Source organism: Phyllostomus discolor, chromosome 3, assembly GCF_004126475.2.
Source record: "Phyllostomus discolor isolate MPI-MPIP mPhyDis1 chromosome 3, mPhyDis1.pri.v3, whole genome shotgun sequence".
Classification (NCBI taxonomy): Eukaryota; Metazoa; Chordata; class Mammalia; order Chiroptera; family Phyllostomidae; genus Phyllostomus; species Phyllostomus discolor.
This window is the reverse complement of record NC_040905.2, coordinates 135,783,739-135,803,747: the sequence shown is the minus strand read 5'-3', so window position 1 is coordinate 135,803,747 and position 20,009 is coordinate 135,783,739. Positions and strand designations below refer to the sequence as shown.

General features: G+C 38.9%; 1 non-coding gene across 1 annotated transcript; it reads right to left on the bottom strand.

Annotated features, from left to right (window-relative positions):
* Positions 1 to 16,945: 16,945 nt before the first annotated feature.
* On the bottom strand, positions 16,946 to 17,052 carry LOC114512603. Its single transcript, XR_003685816.1, has one exon. It is a non-coding gene; the product is annotated as a U6 spliceosomal RNA (small nuclear RNA).
* Between the last annotated feature and the right edge of the window lie 2,957 nt (positions 17,053 to 20,009).

Here is a 20,009-nt window from a genome sequence, read left to right as displayed (position 1 = left end):
GGTTGGGCAGAAGTAGTGGTTTACAGTTGTTCATATGGAAAATAATATAATAATTAATAGGTAATACAAGAATAACTGTTTCTCATACAACTAAACCTATTTTGCCCTACACTGTATTGGTAATTTTTAACAAGTATACTGACTGCTTCGAGAGAATAAATTTACAATTCTTTTATATCAAGCTATGAAGTCACATAAAAAATAAATATTTAACATATCCAAATATGTATATACATATATGTATATACATATACAGGCATAGTCATGTTTTTAATCTAAAAATGAAATTTCTCATAAAATTGAAATTAAGCAATTTTGTGCTGTTTTATAGGAAGGAAAGACTGGTGGTAACCCAGATTCTTTTACTGATTTTAGACTTAAAACTGCTGAATCATAGCTTACACAAAATTTTATATTTATAAGTGAACACCATATTTTTCTAAAATACATACATGTTCCTTATGCGACTTCAGGAAAGTACAGTTACATAAAGACAATGCAGTGGTAAATTGCCAAAACAGACATTTAATATAAATAATAGTTGTTATGAAATATATAAATATACTCCACATCCAAATGTACTGGACTCAAAATTTCTTAAAACCTTCCTGCAGTAAGTATATAAAAGTACTAGATAAAAATAACATCTAACACTTTAATGGTGCTAGTTATTTGCCAGGTACTATTTCAAATGTCTTACATATATTAGCTCTATAGAATTGATACTACCATCATCATCATCATCATCATCCCCATTTTACAGAGAAGGAACAACATCATTTTTAAAGCTGAATTTATAAGAAAGTGAAGAAACTCCACCAGGCTGATGAGCATGCATTGAAGTTGTGGGTTGCCCTGAGGGTTGTGGCCATCCCATGAATTAAAGGCTGTTTTCTTGGCCAACTCCAAGAACTTGCACGGTGGAGAGGTAAAACAAAAGCCACTGCATAGAGGACAATCTGAGACCTATGTGTAAGGGCTACAGTCACGTCCATTCATAGACCAAGGAGCCTGGTGAGGACATGTAAGCCTTTTACAATGAACCATGGGGACAACAAGAATTACAATAAAATGAAAGTGTATTTTTAATTTTTAAAAATGCAAATACTTTTGGCCCGGCTGGGGTGGCTCAGTGGATTGAACACCAGCCTGAGGGGCCCAAAGGTCACCAGTTCAGTATCTGGTCACCGCACATGACTGGGTTGGAGGCCAGGTCCCCAGTTGGGGGACTGCACCTTTGCCTACCTTGGTGTTTCTTTCCCTCTCTTTCTTCCTCCCTTCCCCTCTCTCTAAAAGGAAATAAATCTATAAAAAAAAAAGATTGATGATGAACTAGTAATTGAGTAAAATGTTCTTGTTACCATCTACTGTGGGGGGAGGTGCAAAGTGATGATAATGTCCCCCTGAAAACGGAAAGACAAACTTTGTAAAGAAGCAACATCATCTACTTCACGGTTCATAGTTTTAAGAAGAATGTTCCAGTGATATTTAGAGCGTGCAGTTGTGCAGGACACATTAACATTATTCCGTGAATTATCAGAGTTCTTTTAAATTATCTTCACACAATTCCAATTCTGAGTTTTTTTGTGCACATAAAAAGTAGCTATTCATGTACTGAGTGTATTAGCATAAAACTTGGAAAACAGTTCCAGGATGCAAGTTTTATATCAGATAAACTTATTCCTGAAAGGGAATTTAAAAAGATTTTTTTCAGCCAGTTAAGCCCAAAGCAAACCTTTAGAAATTTATTCTCTCAAAGGTGAAACATCTGATATTTTGATGCACACTAATCCAAATTAAGTTTAAAAATTCAAGATTGAAGAAAAAATGATTTGTGGTGACAATATGAATATAAATTTGGATAAATAGATATTGTGATGAAAACGTTGATCCTAAAATAAGGAACCCATGGAGCAGAAGTATACTTGGAATTTGTTGTGATGCACACATAATTCATGATTGTGTCCAAACAAGCTATCAATCATATTATGGTTGTTAAAATTTACCAATTAAACATTTTTATTGTGGTAAAATGACATTAAATTTACCATTTTAAATACTTTGAAAGGCATACAGGTCAGTGGCATTAAGGATATTTATATTGTGCAGCCATCACCACCATTCGTCTCCAGAACTCGGTCATCTGCTCGCACTGAAACCACGCTTAAACAGGATCCCCATGCCCCTATCCTCCTGGTGCCTGGTAACCACTGGTTTAGTTTCTCCCCCTGTAAATTTGAATAGGAACCTCACGTAAGTGGGCTCATACATATCTTTTTATGTATAGTTTATATCCCTGAGCTAATGTCTTTATAGTTCATCTATATGTTACATGTATCAAAATCTATTCCTTATTAAGGCAAAATAAGATTCCATTACGTTTATATACCATGTTTTGTTTATTCTTTTACCTGTTCATGGACATAGAGATTTTTTTCTGCCTTTTGGCTATTGTGAGTAATGTTGCTATGAACATTGGTATAGGAATATCTGGTTGAATCCCTGCTCTTAGATCTTTTGTGGATGTACCCAAAAGTGGAATTGCTGGATCATATGGTAATTCTTTTTGATGTTTTGAGGAACCACCATACTGTTGTCCACAGCAGCTGTGCCATTTTACAATACTAACAGCAGCTCACAAGACTTTCAAATTATCTAACATTTATTTTTTAGTTTTAAATAATAATTATTCTAATGGGTGAGAAGTGATTTCTCATTGTAGTTTTGACAAAATTTGCCAGTTTTTAAAAATGTATGCACAAAGTAACCAAACAACAAAACATCTGTGAAAGCTGATGTTGAATAATTATTTCTTAAAACATAAGCACAGCAGTTTGCACTTTTGTGTTGCCCATCATCGAGCAGACATTAGGAACATTTGAAGCACTGAAGAACTGTAAATTAACCTGTGACCTCCTCATTGATAATGAACAGTTTTTTTGTACATGGGTCCAATATGTTTTGAGTTGTTTAGTAAGTTGGAACTCTTTTATGAATTTACTCAGTGAATGGTGTGCCAAAAAAACTTGAACTTTGGAAGCTTTTAGCAAATCATATGACTGAAAACAAACCATAAATAGGAAGACATTGCAATGTGGCTCTCAAAACGGAAGCTAAACAAAATAAATGAAAGGTCAAATATGATGAAAGATTTAATTTTGAAATTCTGTAACTTTGCTTTATAGCCCTATACATATTTTTTATCCTCACCTGAGGATATGTTTATAGATTCTAGAGACAGAGGAAAGGAGAGAGAGAGAAACATCAATGTGAGAGAGAAACATCGGTCAGTTGCCGCCTGTAATTACCTGAACCAGGTATGTGCCCTGACTAGGGATTGACCTCACAACCTTTTGGTGTGCAGAACAAAGCTTCAGTCAACCGAGACACCTGGCAAGGGCTACAGATCCTATTTTTAATTGGATAAATGTGAACTCTGCATCAGAAAGGAATGAAATTCAAATAAATAAATAAATACCTATATTTTTGTAGCATCAACATTCAAAAAAATTATAAGTGGAGAATTTATTTGATGAGTTTCATCTTTTTAAAAAAGATTTTATTGATTTATTTACTTTGAGAGGGGGGAACGGAAGGAGAAAGAGAGGGAGAGAAAAATCGATCATTTGCCTCTTGCACACCCCCAACCAGGGAGCCTGGCCTGCAAGCCAGGTATGTCAAACTGAGGATCAAACTGGGGACCTTTGATCAAACTGGCTGGGAAACAAACTGGGGACCTGTCAGTTTGTGGGGCCATGCCCCACCCACTGAACCACACCAGTCAGGGCTGGTAAGTTTCATCTTGTAAAAATTATGTGTTGAAGAAAGGTACTCTGAGTTTAGGTAGAAGACAGTATCTGGAAAGTAAGGGCTATTTGTTTTTAATGTGAAAAAAATGACTCGAAAATAACCTCCATTTAGCAAAGTTTGTCTGAGCTTCCAAGACACCTCAGTACTATAGAGACAGAATAGTAGTTTGAAATGTGGACTACAGAGAAGAATCAAATTAAGAGGTTTGTGATTTCAAGTCATTTGACTAGAGAAATAAAACTTGGAAGAAGGTTGCAGGAAATTTTACTTTAAAGATTAAAACTAGTAAAACCATATTGAAAAACATAGTTTTCAGAAAATACCAATGACATGGCATTAGAGACAGATTCAGCTTAGTAATGTACTATATTCAAATATGTTTTAATCATAATTTTTCTGCTTATATTATTTTTTAAAGTTCAGATAATACAAGTTTTAAAAAATTTTAAAGAATTTTATTTTTAAAATAGTTTTGAGTAATTTTACAGGTCCCTTTGAAACAATTGTTAATAGATATTTCAGGTAATTATATTATCATAATTATTTTTGTGCCTTTTTTCACTCTTGAATTATATGGTTATGGTCACCTAGATCATCTTCATTGATGGGTGAAGCAAATAGATTAAACAGTCATTAAGAATAAAGAATATTTTGCCCTGGCTCAGTTGGTTATAGCATCATCTGGTAACCAAAAGGTTGCGGGTTCAACTCCAGTCAGGGCCCATACCTAGGTTTCGTGTTTGATCCCTGGTCCAGGTGTGGGCCCTGCAACTGCTGTTTGGATGCAAATGATCCCCAATCTGGTGCAGAACCCTGGTTTGGATGTGTCTAAGAGGCAATCAATCAGTGCCTTTCTTCCATCTTCTCTCATTCCCTTTCTCTCAAAGCAACAACAAAAAATGATGTCCTTAGATAAAGATAAAAAAACATAAGGAATATTTAAACAACATAGATAATAAGCCTAATTTAATGAAAACTATAAAACAGTTTTCCTTTTTTTTCCTTTGGAAATTTAAAAACGTAATAAGATGGAAACCTTAGCATAATTCCCGAAGAATATGAAAATATATATATATAATTTCTATTCTAGTGGATTTTATTCAAGATTCTATGTTAATCTTGAAGAGATTCCAAGATTACCCTAGGATCACATTAAGAGCATTAAAAATTAAACATCATCTTAGAATTATTTTTTTATGTATTTTTTATTGATTATGCTATTAGTTTTCCCAATTTTTCCCCCTTTATCCCCCCTCCGCCCTGTCCCCGAAATCCTCCAGCATTCTCCCACCCTTAGTTCATGTCCATGGGTTATACATATAAGTTCTTTGAGTCCTCTGTTTCCAATACCATTTTTTATGTCTCCCCATCTATTTTATGCCTACTAATTATGCTTCTTCCCTGTACATTTTCCCCCTTATTCTTCCCTTCCCCCTCCCAATTGAAATTACTCCATGTGATGTCTATTTTTCTGATTCTGTTCCTATCCTGGTTGTTTGCTTAGTTTTTGTTTTCATTGTTTTTCTTTTCTTTTAGGTTCATTTGTTGATAGTTGTGAGTTTGTTGTCATTTTATTGTTCATTTATTTTCTTTTTCTTAGATCACTCCCTGGCTTGATGATGAACTCCTTTAACTTGACCTTATCTGGGAAGCACTTCATCTGCCCTTCCATTCTAAATGAATGCTTTGCTGGATAGAGTAATCTTGGATGTAGTTCCTTGCCTTTCACAACTTCAAATACTTTTTTCTAGCCCCTTCTTACCTGCAAGGTTTCTTTTGAGAAATCAGCTGATAGCCTTATGAGCACTCCTTTGTAGGTAACTCCTTCCCTCTTGCTGCTTGTAAGATTCTCTCCTTAATCTTGGGTAGCTTAATGATGAAATGCCTTAGTGTGTTCCTCTTTGGGTCCAGCTTCTTTGGGACTCTCTGGACTTCCTGGAAGTCTATTTCCTTTGCCAGATTGGGGAAGATTTCATTCATTATTTGTTCAAATAAGTTTTCAATTTCTTGCTGTTGTTCTCCTCCTTCTTAAGGAATAGAGAAAAACCCCTATAATTCAGATATTGGAACATTTCAGATTGGCTCAGAGGTTTGTAAGTCTCTCTTTATATTTTTGAATTCTTGTTTCTTCATTCTGTTCCAGTTGGATGTTTATTTTTTCCTTTTGTTCCAAATCGTTGCTTTGAGTCCTGGTTTCCTTCCTGTCACTGTTGGTTCCCTGAATATTTTCCTTTATTTCATTTTGGGTATCTTTCATTTGTTTTTTCATTTTTCAACCAAGCTTAATCAGATCTGTGAGCATTTTGATTACCAGGGCTTTAAATTCTCTGTCAGATAAGTTGGCTATCTCCTCATTGCTTAGTTCTCTTTCTGAAGTTTTGCTCTGTTCTTTCATTTGGGCTGTATTTTTTTTGTCTCAGGCACCTGTTAAGTTGTGAGGGGGCGGGGCCTTAGGTATTCACCCAGGCAGGGCAACCCTCCTTCCTGTGCTGCAGGGCTGCCTGTGAGGAAGGAGCCAGAGAGGGAGTAGTGCAGCTGGCCTACTTTTCCTTAGCCTGCTTTCCAGTGAACTCTTGTGTGAGACTGGGAGTCTCTCCCACTGCAGCAACCCCCACTGTAGTGCACAGTCAGCTCTGAGTCTCAGTTTCGCCTTCAGCCAGCCCTGCCTGCCCAGTCCACTGCCTGGCCTTGGTTTTTCTGAGCTGGCCCTCTTGGTCTGCCATCTTACCAGTCTGATTGTTCTGGTCGATTCTTTCTTTAATTCCTTGGTTGTAGGAGTTCCATGCAGTTTGATTTTCTGACACTTCTGGTTGTTTATTGATTTTAGATTGGTTGTTATCCTCCTTTTGGTTGTATGAAGAAGCGAAGGGTTTCTACCTATGCCTCCATCTTGGCTGGAATTCGAAAAGTATAAAACAATTTGAAAACAACCATGCTTATCAGGAGCACATAAAAAATTAACCATATATTATATCTTAATCTCAGTACATTTCTTTTTTAAAATATATTTTATTCATTGTTATTACAGTTGTCCCATTTCCCCCTTCACTCCCCTCCCCCCTGCCCACCCCCTTCCACCCACATTCCCCCCTTCAGTTCATGTCCATGTGTCATAAGTTCTTCAGCTTCTACATTTCCCACACCATTCCTGCCCTCCCCCTGTCTATTTTCTACCTATTGTCCATGCTACTTATTCTCTGTACCTTTCCCCCCTCTCTCCTCCTCCCACTTCCCTGTTGCTAACCCTCCATGTGATCTCCATTTCTGTGGTTCTGCTCCTGTTCTCTTTGTTTGCTTAGTTTGCTTTTGTTTTAGGTATGGTTGTTACTGTGCATTTGATGTCTTTTTTTACTGTTCATATTTTTTATTTTCTTTTTCTTAGATAAGTCCCTTTAACATTTCATATAATAAGGGCTTGGTGATGATGAACTCCTTTAACTTGGCCTTATCTGAGAAGTACTTTATCTCCCCTTCCATTCTAAATGAAAGCTTTGCTGGACAGAGTATTCTTGGATGTAGGTCCTTGCCTTTCATGACTTGGAATACTTCTTTCCAGCCCCTTCTTGCCTGCAAGGTCTCTTTTGAGAAATCAGCTGACGGTCTGATGGGAACTCCTTTGTAGGTAACTGTCCCCTTATCTCTTGCTGCTTCTAGAATTCTCTCCTTCATTTTTATCTTGGGTAATGTAATTATGATGTGCCTTGGCGTGTTTCTCCTTGGGTCCAACCTCTTTGGGACTCTCTGAGCTTCCTGGACTTCCTGGAAATCTATTTCCCTTGCCATACTGGGGAAGTTCTCCTTTATTATTTGTTCAAATAACTTTTCCACTTGTTGCGTTTCCTCTTCCCCTTCTGGTACCCCTGTAATTCGGATGTTGGAACGTTTAAAGATGTCCTGGAGGTCCCTAAGCCTCTCCTCATTTTTTTGAATTCTTGTTTCTTCATTCTTTTCTGTTTGGTTGTTCCTTTCCTCCTTCTGGTCCCTTTCATTGATTTGAAACCCAGTTTTCTTTCCATCACTTTTGGTTCCCTGTGCATTTTTCTTCATTTCTCTTATTGTAGTCTGCATTTGTTCATCTAATTTATGACCAAAGTCCACCAATTCTGTGAGCATCCTGATCATCAGTGCTTTGAACTGTGCATCTGATAGGTTGGCTATTTCTCGGTCACTTAAAAAAACTGGCTGTGGGGCTTTTAACTCTGTTTGAGCCATCTTTTTTATTTTATTTTATTTTTTTCCTTTGGTCTGGTCACACCTGTTACATATGAGGGGCAGAGCCTTAGGTGTTCACCAGGGCGGAGCACCTCAGTCAATGGGTTGTGATGTTGTATGTCGGGGCGGGGTCCAAGAGGGAACACTGGCACTCGCTCTGCTCTCACTAGGACTTCAGTCCCTTTTGCTGCTTCCCATAAGCAAATTAGGCCCCTCTGGTGCTGGCTTCCGGGTGGGTGGGTTTGTGTACTTTCACGGACTCTGTGGGTTTCTCCAAAGAGCCTCCTGTGAGGCTGAGAAAATCTCCCAGCCCCAACTTCCACAGGTGTTTTCAGTTGGTGCCTTTAGGCTTTGTTTCCCGGCTCTGGGTCCCTGGGTTTTGAGGTCTGTGTTGCTGCCCATTTTTGCTTAGTTTGTCTGTGCAAGAATGTGAGGCTGTGGACAGCCAGCTGCCTTGCGCACCTCCCTGGGTCTGCTCCTTGCCTTCCATGCCCAGGGTCTGCCACCGGTCCGTCAGCTGCCCCTGCGCTTCTGGGGTCTGCCAACTGCTGTCTGCACCCTGCGTGCCTGAGTCTGCCAGCCACCGCTTTTTCCTGCCGGTACCCCTCAACTCCTCTCCGTAGGCCTCCGACTCCACCCCTCCTTACCAGACTGGATGTATGGTATTCAGACTTCCGTTCGGTTCATTTCTCTTTGTTCTGGTTGTTTTTAGTTTGTAAACGCTTGTTGTCCTTAGTTTTGGTTGCGCAAGGAGGTACAGTGCAACCACCTATGCCTCCATCTTGTCTCAGTACATTTCACACTCAAGTTCAGACATACAATGTTCTGTTACTATAATTGTAGTGTAAATCAATAAAAGAAACAAAACAAAACCTCCCATAGACTTTTGAAAAAAGATTTTATTTATTTGTTTTTAGAGAGAGGGGAAAGGAAGGAGAAAGAGAGGGAGAGAAACATCAATGTGTGGTTGCCTCTTCAACGCCTCTACTGAGGACCTGGCCAGCAACCCAGGCGTGTGCCCTGACTGGGAATGGAATTGGCAACCCTCTGGTTCACAGGCCTACACTCAATCCACTGAGCTACACCAGCCAGGGCTCCCGTAGACTTTTTAAATTTAAAAAAGAAAACAACACTAAAAACTCATGAGGCAAAGTAGAGATTGTGATGGATGTTAATAATTAGAACTGAGGCCTGGCTGGTGTGGCTCAGTGGATTGAATGCTGGTCTGTGAACCAAAAAGTGGCAGTTCAATTCCCAGTCAGGGCATATGCCTGGGTTGTGGGCCAGGTCCCCAGTAGGAGGCACTCAAGAGGCAACCACACATTGATATTTCTCTCCCTCTCTTTCTCCTTCCCTTCCCCTCCCCCCTAAAAAAATAGAACTGAACGATAAAGACAATACTAGTGAAATTCTTCAAAAATAGTATTCTAATGTAAACTTATACCTTAAACAGTCATATTGGAAATGTAAACAGGACTGAAAATTCATGTACTAGGGTTCAACTTTAAAAAATGATAAAAGCAGTGAACTAAACCTATATGAAATATGAAAAGAAATAAGAAAATAAGAGTTGCAATGATTAAATAAAAAAGCAGAAAGATAATAGGGAGTTCAACAGACCAAAACTTGGTAATAAAGTATACAAACCTGTGGCAAAATTAAGGAAAAAGGAGAGCAGGCACAAATATTAGAAATAAAAAAGGGACAAAACTACAGACATAGCAGATTAAAATACAGAAACATTTTGCTCTGGCCACATGGCTCAGTTGATTGAACCATCATCCTGTGCACCAAAGGGCTGAGGGTTTGAGCTCTGGTCGGTTGTGTATGAGAAGCAACCAATCACAAAATTGTAGGGTTTATTCCAAAAGTGCAAGTTTGGCTTTAGAGTAAAAATTAATAATAATCTGTCATATTAACATATTTAAGATTAAAAATGTATATAGTTATTTCAAAGAAGCAGGAAAAAGCATTGATAAATTTTTTAAATTTTGTTTTTATTTTTATTTGATCTTTATTGCATTTTTAAAAATATTTTTTAAATTTATTTTTAGAGGGAGGGGAAGGGAGGGAGAAAGAGAGAGAGAAACATCAATGTGTAGTTGCATCTCACATGCCTCCTACTGGGGACTTGGCCCACAACCCAGGCATGTGCCCTGACTGTGAATCAAACCTGTGACCCTTTGGTTCACAGACCAGCACTCAACCCACTGAGCCACACCAGCCAGGGCTCTTTATTGTATTTTTTTACATTACCATTTAGTTCCCTTATACTCTTCTCTCTCAGCAATTACCACATAGCAATATGATAAAATTTAGCATCCATTTATAGTTAAAAAAGAAAACCTTAAGCAATCTAGAAATAAAGGGGAATTTCCTCACCCTGATAAAACTTATCTGCCAAAAATTTACAACAAATGTCATAATTAATGGGAAAATATCATAACTCTTCCCTTTTAAAGAAGAATGGGAAGGCTTATTAATATTGCTAGTGTTTTGACATTATACCACAGTTCTAACCAGCACTAAACCACAATAAAACAAATAAAAGCTACAAGAACTAGAAAAGAACTAAAACTTCCTCATTTTAAGTATATTTTATTGATTATGCTGTTACAATTGTCCCAACTTTTCCCCCTTTGTCCCCCTCTGCCCACTACCCCCTTTCCTCAAGCAGTGCCCCCAACCCTTAGTTCCTGTCTCTGGGTCCTGCATGTAAGTTCTTTGGCTTCCCATTTCCTACACTATTCTTAACCTCCCCCTGCCTATTTTGTTCCAGTTGTGCTTCTTAATCCCTGCACTCTTTCCCCTATTCTCCATCATTCCCCTCCCAGATATTAACTCTCCAAATGATCTTCATACCTATGATCCTGGTCTTGTTCTGGTCATTTGCTTAGTTTATTTTTTAGATTCAGTTGTTAATAGTTGTGAGTTGGTTGTCATTTTAATGTTCATAGTTTTGATCTTCTTTTTCTTAACTAAGTCTCTTTAACATTTCATATAATAATTGCTTGGTGATGATGTATTCAATTAGCTTTACCTTGTCTAGGAAGCACTTTATCTGCCCTTCAATTGTAAACGATACCTTTGCTGGATAGTGTAAGCTTGGATGTAGGTCCTTGCTTTTCATCACTTTAAATACTTCTTGCCAGCCCCTTCTTGCCTGCAAAGTTTCTTTTGAGAAATCAGCTGACAGTCTTATGGGAACTCTTTTGCAGGTAATTCTCTCCTTTTCTCTTGCTGCTTTTAAGATTCTCTCTTTATCTTTAACCTTTGGCATTTTAATTATGATGTGTCTTGGTGTGATCCTCTTTGGGTCCTCTTTTGTTTGGGAATCTCTGTGCTTCCTGGACTTGTATATTTCCTTCACCAAATTAGGGAAGTTTTCTTTCATTATTTTTTCAAATAAGTTTTTAATTTCTTGCTCTTCCTCTTCTACTTTTGGCACCCCTATGATTCAGATGTTGGAATGTTTAAAGTTGTCCCAGAGATTCCTAAGCCTCTCCTTGTTTTTTTGAATTCTTGTTTCTTCTTTCTGTCCTGGTTGAATGTTTATTTCTTACTTTTGTTCCAAATCATTGATTTGATTCCTGACTTCCTTCCTTTCACTGTTGGTTCCCTGTGTATTCTTCTGTATTTCACTATGTGTAATGTTCATTTTTCTCTTTATTTTATTGCCATACTCAGTGAGTTCTCTGAGCACCCTTATCACCAGTGTTTTGAACTTTGCATCTGATGGGTTGCCTATCATTTTGCTTAGTTCTTTTTCTGGAGTTTTGGTCTGTTCTTTCATTTGGTCTATATTTCTTTGCCTCCTATAATTCAGCAGCCTCCCTGGGTTTGTTCCTGTGTATTAGGCAGAGCTGCTTTTACTCCTTGTCTTAGTAGCTTAGCCTGTGTAGCAAAGACACCTGTAACTTGTGTGGGGTGGAGCTTTAGGTAATTGTCAGGGTGGGGCAATCTGTTCCACCACTCTTTGGCTCTGGGGGGCCAGAGAGGGAACAATGTTGCCGTCTAGCCACTGGAGATTTGCCCAGTCACTCCACCCACTTCCAATATGTGATTGGTGCCCCTCTGGCTGCTGCCCTGGGATTTGCATATGTTCTAAGTCCACGTGGACCTCTTAAGCAGTGAAAATAGTAGTTTCTTCTGCCACCCCAATCCTCACTGGTTTTTACAGCCAGAGTTAATGGGGGCTTATCTCCCTGGTGCTGGAACCCTGGGCTGTGTGTCTTGCCTGGGCCAGAGATCGCTGAGTCCTGGGATATCCCTCCCAATTTTTATCTACCACACACGAATGCGGGACCATCTGTTCCACTGCTACCGCTGCTTGTCCGTGCCACATGGCCTCTATGCCCTGTCTCCACAGCTCCATCCCTCCTACCCATCTGGAGGAATGTGGCTTCTTTAAATCCTTGGTTGTCAGACTTCCATAAAGCTCAACTTTCTGACAGTTCTGGATATTATTTGTTTTTGAGATCTGGTGGTAATTCTTTCTATGGTTGCACGAGGAGGTGAAGCATGTCTACCTATGCCTCTATCTTGACCGAAGAACTAAGACTTTAATTTAGCACATATGACATGATTGTCTACATAGAAAACCAAAAAAGAATCCAGAGACAAATTTTTAGAATGAATAAGATTGGTTGCTGGAAATAATATCAATATTCACATTTCAATTGCATTTCTACATACCCTTAATAAATAAGAAACCTAAGCTAAAAAATCATATATAAGGGCAATAAACTTAAAAGGTTCTCAGGAATAAATGTAACATGTGTTAAATCTTTATAAGAAAATTTTATGTTAATTTAATAAATTTTTGAAAGACCTGAATAGCCCTGGCTGGCGTAGCTCAGTGGATTGAGCGCAGGCTGGGAACCAAAGTGTCCCAGGTTCGATTCCCAGCCAGGGTACATGCCTGGGTTGCAGGCCATAACCCCCCGCAACTTCACATTGATGTTTCTCTCTCTCTTTCTCTCTCCCTCCCTCCCTTCCCTCTCTAAAAATAAATAAATAAAATCTTAAAAAAAAAGAAAGACCTGAATAAATGCAGATATGTACCATATTCATAGAGAATTCTCATTATTCCAACAATGTCAGTTGTTCCTAAATTGATCTACAAATTCCTAACAGAGTTTTTACAGACTTTTTCTGTAAAGCAACTTCCTTCTGCACAGTAACTTTGTCCTTCTTTCTGTACAGCAACGTGAGATGCTGGTTCTAAAATTTATATACAAGAATAACAGGTCGAGAGAAACCAAAACATCCCTGAAGAAGAACAAGAGGCATGAAATGGCTTGTTCTATGAGATATCAAAATGCAAAATAAGCCCACAGCAACTAATATGGTGTGGAGTTGGCAGGATATATCTATAAATTAATTAAGTGGGAGAGAAAGCCCAGAAACAGATATGCACATATATAAATGCTTAGAATATGATCAAGTCCATGCTGTAGATAAGTGGAGAAAGGATGGAGTATTAATAAATAAATGGTGCTGGATTATTTGATTATCCATAGGAAAATATAAATACATTAGTGCAATATATCTAAGCCACTGCTTTTTAAATCAATATTATTTGCAGCCAAATCTAATTCTCTTTGATAAAGATTCCTAACTCACACCAAACACCAAAAGAATTAACTCTAAAAGAATTAAAGACCTTAATGTGAAGAACAAAACATTTATACTTTTATTTCTTATTGGGAGAACGTCGTTATGAAACTGGAGTAGGAGAGAAATTCATAAATAAGATTTTAAAGAAAACAAAAATCCTTGGTAATGGAAAAATACAATAAAAATTAATAAAATAAAAAATAAAAGGATTGCAAATCTTTAAGAAAAGAAAACAAAAATTTTAAAGGAAAATATTCAGGCATCTAATCAAATCAAAATCTTCTATTTATCAGTGGACAGCAAAACAGGGAAAAATGAATTGAGAAAAGATATATAAAGTGAAGCTCTGGCTGGTGTGGCTCATTGAATTGAGCACCGGCCTATGAACTGAAAGGCTGCCAATTCAATTCCTAGTCAGGGCACATGCCTGGGTTGCAGGCCAGGCCCCCAGTTGGGGGTGTACAAGAGCCAACTGATCAATATTTGTCTCACATACATTGATGTTTCTCTCCCTCCCTTCCCCTCTTTCTAAAAGTAAATAAACAGCCTTTGATGGTGTGACTCAGTGGATTGCGTGCCAGCCTGCCAGCAAAAAGGTTGATGGTTTGATCCCCACTCAGGGTGTTACAGAACACAAGGGGGGCCTGGGATGATATACTATTATTGAAAGAAGGCCCCGGGTCCGTTATGTCCGCCGCCAGAGGAAAGACGTCTCTCAATGCCAGAGATTCGTGAAAAGGAAAGAAAATGTTTATTTAATGCTATACTAACTTAAAGTAGTGACCTAATGTCTTTATCAAAAACCCTAAAGTCCCTCAAAACACCCACAAACACACAGTCCTTCCTTCCTTCCCCCTCTGCCCAGTCCAGAGTACTGTATCTCAGGAAAGGAAATAGAAGTCCATGGCTTAGGTAGTCTTCTGGTTCTTCCCAGTTAGTACTCCCTCTCGACTGGGAGACCTCCCTGGGTTCCCGGCACCCTCGGCTGAGTCACCGGGATCTCTGCTAAAACCAGGTGGTGGTTCCCCCTTCTAAAGCTGTGGGGGTCCCCACTCTGCCAGGCCACGTGGTTCCCTCTCTCTGGGATGTGGGAGTCTCCACTCCCTCAAGTCCGCGTGGTTCTCCCCCAATGGCTGCACATGGTTCTCCCTTCTAAAGCAGTATGGTTCTCCTTCCTAAAGCAGCATGGTTCTCCTTCCTAAAGCAGCATGGTTCTCCTCCTCAATGGCCGCCAAATCTGGGTTTTAAATCCCCGCGGCCAGTCTTCCTCTGCAGCCTCATTTCCAACTCCTCCCACACTCGGCTTCACAAGCTAGAACTCGTATCCTTGCAGCTTTACTGGGCTGCCATCATGAGTCTGGGCAGGTGTGGCCCCATGTCCTGGAGCCAATCCTCTCTGAGCTCCCACGCAGGCGCTGTAACTCAGGGGACCCGCCCCCCCAGTTACATCTGGGTGGGGAAGTTACTTCCATTCCCCTGGCTTAGAGCTGATCACAGCTACTTAACATATCTATGCAACCAGTCAAAGGTTATAGATATGCCAAACGACCACACCAGAGCTTAGCTGCGAGGCTGTTGCTATGCTAAACAGCTCTCAATGGCCCTGCTCCATTTGTCCCTTCCCCCAACCCACACCCTGGGGTGGGGGATGGAGACATCTTAAAATCTCCTGGACACCGTAAGTTCTGGACTGCATTTCAAATGCCCATTTGGGGTTCCCCGTCTTGGCTGCACCCTGTAACAAGGGCATATGACTGGGTTGCAGGCCAGTTCCCTGGTTGGGGCACACACATCTCTCACACATTGATGTTTCTCTCCCTCCCTTGTCTTTCTAGAAAAAATAAGTAAATCCAAAAAAAGTTATTTAAAAAAATTTTTTTAATATACAAATAAATAAAATCTAAATCTTAACATTAAAAAAATATGCAATGCACATAGCAACAAAAAAGATTAATACCAAGAATGTATTAGAACTTCTACAACTCAATTTTTAAACAAGATAAACAACACAATAGGATATGGACAAAAAATATCAACTATTGCAAACCTAGAGGGCACAATGCAAAAACCACCCTTACTTCTGACACCAACTGCCAGTGCAGGGGTTTCCCAAAACCACACTTAGGTTTGATAATTCTCTAAAAGGATTCACAGAACTCAGTGAAAGCTGTTGAACTCACAGTTAGAGTTTATCACAGGGAAAGGATTAAAATCAATAGGACTTCAAGATCTTTAAAAGACTAAAATGTGTATATCTGGAGCTAACAGAAAAATATTAAATGTAAACTGTAACTGAAAAATAAAATGTTTTTAAAAGGAAAGAAATAAGTGACCTATCGAGTCAAACAAACTAACAAACAAATATTAAAATGAGCCAGGGAAACAAAAGCACATAAGGCAGTCCCAAAAAGGACCAAATGCAGAGCTCTCAGTTGCCTCTTTAGAATCAGGACAATACTGTTTTCCCAGCATCGATGGTTATGTGTGGAATGTTGCCAGCTAGGGGAGCTCATCCAAACCCTGGTGTCCAGAGTCGTTGCTGGGGCTCCACGGTTGACTGCCCGTGTGGCTGACTTCGGGCTCCAGCTGTCCGGAGGCTAAGCTGAGACCAAACTCAAATGATAATGCAAAACTACTACCACAGGTGACACCGTCAATCACATCACTAGTCTATCAGGGATGACCCAAGGCCCTCAGGCAAACAAAGACACTTCCTGGAGCAGGACGACAGTCCAAGGTTTTAGAGATAAAGAGCTTATGGCAAAGGCCAGACCTCTTTTGGGGACAGAACACATTCTTTACTACACAACCACAAATTCATAAGGAAAAAAACCTTGTAAATGGCTTATAAACACATGAAAACATGCTTAACCTCAGTAGTAACTAAGACTGTACAAAACTAAAACCACAATGAGATATTATTTTATACTCAGGAATTTGGCAAAATATAAAAATTATGACAACATGTTTTGAGGATATAGAGCTGCAATTTTCAACCAGTGTCCTATGGCAGGCACACTTATGTGCCCCAAGAATTTTTAAAACGTGCAATATCTGACTACTTACTTATACAGGGGCACTGACCTCTTTTCCCTTAGACTGTCAAATTAAAAAATGACAGCCAACACAATGGCCATCTGGTGCAAATGAATCAAAATTATACCTATTTTTTTATCAGATTGGCAAAAAAATATTTTTTGGTGTGTCACCAAATTTTAGTAATTAGCTTGCGTGTGCATGAGTTGAAAAAGGGTGAAAATCACTGATATAGAGTCATGGGTATTCTACACTCGTGGTGAGAGCATAATATTTTTTTCACTCCACAAATTTGCGTGTCATCCTCGCATAGGGGCCATGCTAATCCTCTCTGAATCCTTCTAATTTTACTATATGTGTTGCTGAAGCAAGCACTAACTTTTTAAGTTGAGATATGTAGAAGGAAAAAGGGGTCTATGGAAAGTAACCTCACAGGGTAATCTAATCATAAATTCATGATTGGGTGGGTCTTGAAGGGTAGACATGCCCTAGGCCTATAATTCTTTAGTAAAAGGTTTGTGTTTGCCTTAAGCAAGCCCTCTTCATTGTTTTTGTGCTAGGTTAATATACCTTTCAAATAAGTGTAACCACCCTTAAGAAATCAGATAATCTTGTTAACGACCCAGTAATTCAAGACCTGCTGCTGCAAAAGTGTTCTCCAGAGCACTTGAGATCTTGTTCCCTGGCGTGTTGTCAATTTAGATCAAATAAACTCTTACAAAAATGCTCTACAGGTTTGGACATTTCTCATGTCAACAGATATAACTGACATGTTACATTAGTTTCAGGTGGACAACATAATGATTTTATAACTATATATTGCAAAATGATCACTACAATAAGTAATTAAACATCTATCACCACATATAGTCCCAATTTTTTTTCTTGTGATGAGAACTTTAAAGATTTACTGTCTTAGAAACTTTCAAAGATGCAATAGAGTATTATTAACCAGTTACTGTGGGGGTTCGTATGAACCACCCCAAGATATGCACATGTGGTGTGTGGATTGTTTTGAGCTAAAGGCAACTTCAGCCAAGAACTAAAGAGAAAGTTAGGCCCTTTCCTTAACAACCTACAAGAATCTGAATTAGGGGCCTTGCCCATAACAAGAGATTATCAGAGATAACCTCTTTTGACTTACCTGTAGGGCAAGAAAACTATTTACTAAATATCTGCTTTTTTTTTTTTTTTAATCATCCTGCAATGACACTTCCAAGCTCCCAAGGCAATTTACTTTGTGCCTAGCTCAGGATGTCTTACATACCCGCATTCCCTTTCTGTTCTGAACCTATAGTGCATGTGGAGTTTGATTCTCTAATGGATGCAGGTCCTCATACATATGTATGTATTACATTTGGTAATTTTCACGTGCTAATATGTTTCATGTCTATTGAATTATTATTAGACCAGCCAAAGAATTTTGAGGGTAGAGGAAAGTTTCTTTCTTCCCCACCTCACCATGCTATAATTACATTGCCATGATTTCTTTTTCTCTTTCTTCATTGATTGATTCTAGACTGAGAGAGGAAGGGAGAAAGTGAGACAGAGACAGAAACACCAACACACTGCTCCACCCATCCATCCATCCATGCATTCATTGGTGGACTCTTGCATGTGCCCTGGCGGGGGATGGAACCCAAAACCGGGGCACACTGGAACAACACTCCAGTCAACTGAGCCACCCAGCCACGAATGAATTCTTTATTTCACAGGTGGCAAACACAAGGTCCACAGGCCAAATCCAGCCCTACACTTTGTTTTATCTGGCCTGGCACCTTGTTTCTACCTGGTGGCAGCACTGAGCTCTTGCTTAACTGTTAAGGAGTAGTTGCATTTATACAGTCCTAAAATTACATTCTGCCATTTGAAGGCAACTGCAAGGCTGATGTGGCTGGCCCCTGGTGAAAATGAGTTTAACACCCTTGCTTTATTTTGTAACTGGGAGCTAATATTTTTTGACCACCTTCACCCATTTGCCCCAATCCCGCCCATCTTCTAGCAACCACTAATCTGTTCTCTGAATCTCTGAGTTCTATTTTTTTTTTTTACAGTTCACATATAAGTGAAGTCAGAGTATTTATCTTTCTCTGTCTGATTTATTCACTTAGCACAATGACCTTAAGTTCCACCCATTCTGTCATAACTGGCCACATTTCTTTTTTTATGGCTAAATAATATTCAATTGTATATAGCACATCTTCATCAATTCATTGATCAATGAACACTTAGGTTGTTTCCATGTATTGGCTATTGTAAATAAAGCTGCAATGAACATTGGGGTGCAGGCACCTTTTTAAGTTAGTTTTTTGTTTCCTTTGGCTAAATACTCAGAAGTGGAATTACTGGATCATATGGTAGTTCTATTTTAATTTTTTGAGGAATTTCCATATTGTTTTTGACAGTGGCTGCACTAATTTACACTCCCACCAACAGTGCACAATGGTTCCCTTTTCTTCACATCCTAGCCATCTTTTTGACAATAGCTATCCTAACAGATGTAAGGCAATAGCTCACTGTGGTTTTGATTTGCATTTCCCTGATGATTACTGAGGTTGAGCACCTTTTCACCTACTAATGAATCATCTGTAGGTCTCTTCTGGAAAAATGTCTGTTCAGACCCTCTGCCCTTTTTTAATCATACTGTTTGATGTTGCATTGTATTAGTCCTTTACATCTTGGATATTAATCGCTTTTCAGATACATGATTTGCAAATATTTCCTCCAATTCCTTAGGTTGCCTTTTATTTTGTTAATGGTTTCCTTTGCCGTGCAGAAGCTTTTTAGTTTGATGTAGAGTGGACAAATTGGAGAATTTAGAGAATAATTTGTCAATATCCAGTAAAATTGAAAACATGTATAGCTCTGGAGTCAGTATTATATAAACAAGATGAAATGCACAAAAAATGTCTATAGCAACATTGTGAGTCATAGCTATCAACTGGAGACATCCTAAATGTCCTTCACCAGGAGAATGGATGAATTATGTTTAAGTATATACTGCTTAAGGTACCTACATATGAAATCTGTCTGGAAAAAGGCCAGCCGTGGTTAATATAACAAGAACAGTTTGCATGACATCGATGTAACCTGGCAGCCAAGGAGAGTGGACTGGAATGCCCATGAGTGAACAATGACAATTTCACTGCACTAGTCAGTGGGGGTGCTAGATGCCATTGAGTGAGCATGTGTACTGTGTGGCTTTGGCATTCAAACTGACTGATCAAGTAGAGCAATGAATCTACATCAGATTTCGCGTTCAGCTTGAACATTCCCTCATGGAAACTATCAGATAATTCAGAAGGTTGCAGCTATGGGCAGGTGGTGATTCG